This window comes from Ruditapes philippinarum, unplaced genomic scaffold, assembly GCF_026571515.1.
Source record: "Ruditapes philippinarum isolate M1 unplaced genomic scaffold, ASM2657151v2 ctg3707_1_1_1_1, whole genome shotgun sequence".
Taxonomy (NCBI): domain Eukaryota; kingdom Metazoa; phylum Mollusca; class Bivalvia; order Venerida; family Veneridae; genus Ruditapes; species Ruditapes philippinarum.
In genome coordinates, this window is record NW_026862631.1 from 249,110 (window position 1) to 255,078 (window position 5,969).

The 5,969-nt window shown below is 31.9% G+C and overlaps 1 long non-coding RNA gene across 1 annotated transcript; it reads right to left on the reverse strand.

Moving 5' to 3' along the window:
- Positions 1-365: 365 nt before the first annotated feature.
- Positions 366-1,697, reverse strand: LOC132719650 (uncharacterized). The gene is made up of 3 exons (XR_009624254.1): positions 1,513-1,697; positions 733-816; positions 366-491 (listed from the first exon to the last, which is right to left on the reverse strand). It is a non-coding gene; the product is annotated as an uncharacterized LOC132719650 (long non-coding RNA).
- Positions 1,698-5,969: the final 4,272 nt, after the last annotated feature.

The following is a 5,969-nucleotide window of genomic DNA, read 5'->3' on the forward strand; positions in this document are numbered from 1 at the left end:
AAACCAAATAAAACATAAAATAACTTAATAACAAAACAAAAAGTATTACAAAAACAATGACAGAAATGAAACTAAGAAATCATATACAAATATTAATGAACAAAACAATGTATGTATATTTCTATCAAAGTTGCCTTATCAAACAAAATAATGAAAATATTATAATTTTAAGAAAAGTTAAAAGATTCGGATAATAATGTTTCATTAATGACAAATATTCAGTATTTTAACTATATTTCTACAGCATTACTAAAACATTTAGTGGTATTTTTCATATTTTGACCTCCTTTTGATAATTGTCACTAACGTATAAATTATTCCTTTTAGTTACTTCACAAAGTTATACACAAATGTACTTTTAAATATCCACGAGAATTAGCACGAATTTGGAGGTGTGATGCCTTTAGATATATGACCTTCTCTCACCACCCCTCGTCTGTCCGGAGGATGTAACATGTTAATGTCCAATGGCGTTTGTGATATCATTTTCACTGAAAAAAAAGAAATTTATGAAAATTGGAAAAATTACAAGCAAAAATTTTTCATGGTTATCTGCCCTTATGAAATTTTGAAAGTTATCTTAAATTAATGAACAACTTTGCTAGCTTTTCAGAAGTGAGGTTTAACAAAAATTAAAAGTAAACATAAATACTGAAAAATTAAAAAAAAAAACGCTTTAAAACTCCAGTTTTGTATGGATTATAGTATGTAATAGAATTTACAAAATCTTACTTTCCCATGATTCATGTTTCTTTTTACATTATCACGTATTTCTGCCCCTCCGACCTTTGAGAGCATGTCAAACGCTTGAACTACCTGAAAAGAAAATTATATTCTAACTTATGTATATTCTACTTTTAAAATATAACAGTTACGCAAGTCTTAAATTTTTCATAGTTTCAAATTAAAGAGTGTTTAGAAATTGTTGATAATAAATGTATGTTTATGTACTACGTTTTGTTAAAAAGTTTATGTTGTTTTGATTACATTTTTCCTACTAATGATTATATGAAGCCTCATTCTATATTACATAATCAATCAATTCGCTCTTTCATTTATTTCCCGTTCATTTATTAGAATGATATTAAAATCTGGTGTAAAACACATTAAGGTAAGATTTATTCTGATCAAAAATTGGACCGTTTGGGAAAATGCCGAAATGTCTGAAACCGAAACGTCTTGGGTTATTTAGGACCGAAACGTCTTGGTCCGAAATGCTCGAAATCGTATCAATTCATTCTCAATTCTCAGATTTTAAGTGACAAAAACATCATAGTTTAACAAGAATATGAAAACTAAGCATTCTCTTTGGTTATACTGAAAGGCACATTATAAACTCTTCACAAGCAGAGTTAAAACATGCCAAATTTGAAATGATTTATTATCAAACATTATCGCGAATTTGTGTGACATTTTGCTTCAACTGTTCAAATAATGATAATTAAATCTAGAAATGCATGCAATTATTTTTCAAATACAAAGTAGAAATAAATTTACATAAATTGAACTGACCTTTTTGTTCAAGAAAATCTGGAATATTCACTTTATCCATGCATCCCGATTCCTGACATACGAAACGCCTACGAATTTGAATTTTCCATCCACGTGACTGTAGATTCGAATTATAATTATGTTTTCTTTCCTTTTCCTGTCACTATGATTAAATACTAAAGAACTATTAAAAATAATCGCGATTTTGATACATATAATTTACCACAAATTATAATACTGTACATAACGTTAAATGATTGGAACTCGTTAACAGATCTGTTGCTATAAATAGATTTCATACTAATAACACATGTAATTAACCTATATACAGCGCCACCTTTATGTTTTATTAGGTTGCAGCGCCGCGCACGTGGTCTTCGAAAGGCACTTGTATATATATATATACACTTAATTTGTAAGCCAAATAACATTAAAAAAAAGTTTAAATGATTACAACAGCGAATAAGGATAACCTTTCGTTAATTTTTACCTACTGTCAGGAAACCGACCAGAACCTGACGTTAGTACGACGTCAAAAAGAAACGTCTAATAGACATCGGTTTTTGGACGTCAGATTTACGTCGTATTTTGGTCGCCGACGTCGTGACTAAAATCTAACGGTTATCTGACGTTATTTTAACGTCATGTGTTTGCTGGGATTGCTTGAACAGCTTTGATCAATGATTTTCTAGAACATACTGTTCCAAAAAGCTATACAGTTTGTTCCATTTGCTTGTTTTGATTTTGTGTCATTTGTTTGCTTTGCTATGGATGCCCTAACAGGGTTTTGTATGCCCGGTATCCAAACCTTTTGGCTTTTATTAATGGAGTCGTGCCCATAAAATGCCAAAGATTAACTAAGACATTACTCAGTGAGATAAATTACATATGCCACTATGTATGACTATAAAATAAAATTAGGTAAAGTATGATATCGTTTTGTTGTTGTCCCAAATAATGATGACTATTTCTATAGAATAGTCTCTGTTATTTGGGGAACAACTTATACCCTGCCCTGGTTATGACGTAGGTACTGTATCTACGTCATATCCTTTTAACGCTGGCGTCGAATGTTGTAACAATGGAAGAAATGAATTGTTGAAAAAACCCACCCGCCCTCCTCGGTCAATTATGAGTGTGAAGTGTCAAAGATTTGAGCTTAAATTTAATACTAGCGTCATGCTTGTTTCGTTGTTTCTGTCCTCTTTTGATATGTTTTCAGATTAGCAAACATAAGCGACGTGTTTCAAGACAGCTAGCCCTACTAAATACCACGGAAGAGGTATCTTTAGGAAAACTGCTTGGGCCAAAACCACCAGCAGAGAGAATTCGACAACGGTGCGACTCCAGAGATGTGTTCTATGAACTTTCAAATACTAGATTTCACTTGTTGTGTCTGCTAAATTTGCATTTTGCGGCCGGCGAATAGACATTTTGTGATACTGGCGATACTGGTTTCTGCTTCCCAGAACCAATTTCGCGCAACAGTGTCAATGCTGTGTTGTTGCTCATATACATTTGTGAAAATTGACTATTTTGTGAATGAAGAATTGAAAGACTAGTATTGCTTGAACAGCTTTGATCAATGATTTTCTAGAACATACTGTTCCAAAAAGCTATACAGTTTGTTCCATTTGCTTGTTTTGATTTTGTGTCATTTGTTTGCTTTGCTATGGATGCCCTAACAGGGTTTTGTATGCCCGGTATCCAAACCTTTTGGCTTTTATTAATGGAGTCGTGCCCATAAAATGCCAAAGATTAACTAAGACATTACTCAGTGAGATAAATTACATATGCCACTATGTATGACTATAAAATAAAATTAGGTAAAGTATGATATCGTTTTGTTGTTGTCCCAAATAATTCTAATACCATACTGTTTGAAAACAATTTTTATTTATTTATTTATTTATTTATTTATTTATTTATTTATTTATTTATTTATTTATTTATTGTTATTTATCTTTTAAAAGCCCAGGAGGTAATCTTGTTCGTTGTCAAGTCATATTTAAAATATGGACATATCACCTTATACAAATACTTACAAATGATTTACGAAGGGTGGTACAAAATATTAAATAATATAGGCCAATTTAAAATAAAATGAAAACATATTCAGATGTTTCTGCGTCCTAAATTTAACGCCATTTTTCAATTCTGCTAAATCGGTGGGGGGGGGGGGGCGTTGATGGTATCTCGCACTTTCATGTACAGACCATGAACAGGCTAAATGAAGCCAAGCCTGCAACATTTTCAATTTTGCCCGCGTAAGCATTCTAAAACGGATTTCTTTTTTCTCAATTTTATCGTCTGTTAGTGTTGTTTGTGTCGTGTGGAGGATATATATAATATTTCCTATCCTTGAACGCTGTAAAATCATTCTTAGGTTATGGTGCTGCCTGCATTTTAAAAATTGTCTTTTGACAGGTTGTCTGTGATATGCAGGCTTCATAACCTCTGATCAATATTTCTATTTCATTTAGTTTCGCCAATTGTTTTATCGTTTAGGGCACGCTCATTTTTTTAAACTTGAGGACCATACACTGCTTTTCATGGAATGACAGTCACATTAAAGGTTCCATGATAACCACCGTATGAACACATCTGTGGATGTTTATTAATTAAAAAAATACCATTTCATCTTACATGTTGAATACTGATTACAGGGTGGACAGGCTCAGTCAAAGTTAGCATGCAACATTTTTTTTATGATTTCGATTTATATGCAGTGTTGTAAGTTCTTAAATGTGTCCGTTTGTTTGTTTTATTCCTTATTCTATGAAATACACTGTACATTATCTGTTGTTTATTGTATATTATGAATACTAGTATACCAGGTTTATTGTATATTATTTATAAGAAAGAAACATATATTGTTTTTAAATATTTCCCATATTAATAATTGGCATAGTAAAAATAATTTGGAAAAAATGCAAACAATGCTTGTATAATTATATATCTCATTGTGTATTAATCTTTTATGTATAAAGTTACATTTCTCTTCTATCTGTTAATCGATGATTTTGTCGCAAAGGAATTTACTCGCTGTCAAAGGATATATTTATTAATTACAATTCGTCATATTTATAAAAGTTATGAATGAAGGTACGAGATATATTTATTTTCTTTCATTTATTTTCTGTTTGACATTTTGAAAATACGCTAATATCATTGTTATTATGGTAAAACAATCTGGAGAAAGTGTAATCCTTTGGAAGCATTAATCACAACAAAATTACATGAAAATTGGAGACTCGGTTTTGATTGAGTCTGTACATGAGGGATAATGAAAAAGTGCAACATCTCTCACGCCCCTAGCACCGGTTTGAGCGGTACTCAATTCTCAACACATAAAAGTGCTGGTAAGTCTATATAATAAAGTTGTTTATGCTATCATCTGTTTTAAATTCAAAACTGAAGCGTTTTTTTAAATATTTTTTTCTTATCTGAAATACAAATGTTTTTAACACGAGTCCGTTTTACAGCCTGTCCTTTAAAATGAAAGTTTTAGCAGAATGAACGTTATGTTATATTTCTGTCTTTCCTTGGTACTTATTCACTTTTAAACTTATTTTGGAACACTTGTTTTTATTAAGCTGAGATAGAATATTTTTTCAGTTATATCTATTTGTATTCGAGTTTCAACAGATTCAACAGAAGTTTAGCAAATCGTTTTTATATCAAACCTGCGTTATTCACACATTTATTTGGGACAAATATTTCACCAAAAGATGTTTTTATAAATGAATGATTTTCATAAAATGTTTTGTTTGTATAAATATATACTTGCTCTTGGTTGATTTTTTTCTCCTATTTACATCAGATGCAAGATTTTATCTTTCATTCTTACAATAATATATGTATGTATAATACACATTTACCAACATGTTCGTTCGATACAGCAATAGTAAACATAATATACTACATCCATTTGTAAATGAGCCGCGTCACGACAAAACCAACATAGTGCGTTTGCGACCAGCATGGATCCAGACCAGCCTGCGCATCCGCGCAGTCTGATCAGGATCCAAGCTGTTCTCTGTCAGTTTCTCCACTTGTAATAGAGTTGGTAAGCGAACAGCATGGTTCCTGATCAGACTGCGCGGATGCGCAGGCTGGTCTGGATCCATGCTGGTCGCAAACCCATTATGTTGGTTTTGCCGTGACGCGGCTCAAATAAGATTTATTGAAGCTAGTGTTGTGCCATAGTGGTGAATAAAAATATGAATAAAGTGTGATCCCTCGGAAGCATTAATCACAACAAAATTACACGAAAATTGCAGACTCGGTTAAATTGACTCTGTACATGAGGGATAACGATAAAGTGCAACATCCCTCACGCACCCTAGCACCGGCTTGAGCGGTACTCAATTTTAAACACTTAAAAGTGCTGGAATAAATGATCCAGAAGGACCAGAAAAATATAATAAATATTTAAAAACACTAAACTATAGTACTGTCTTCAAAACTGTCAATTT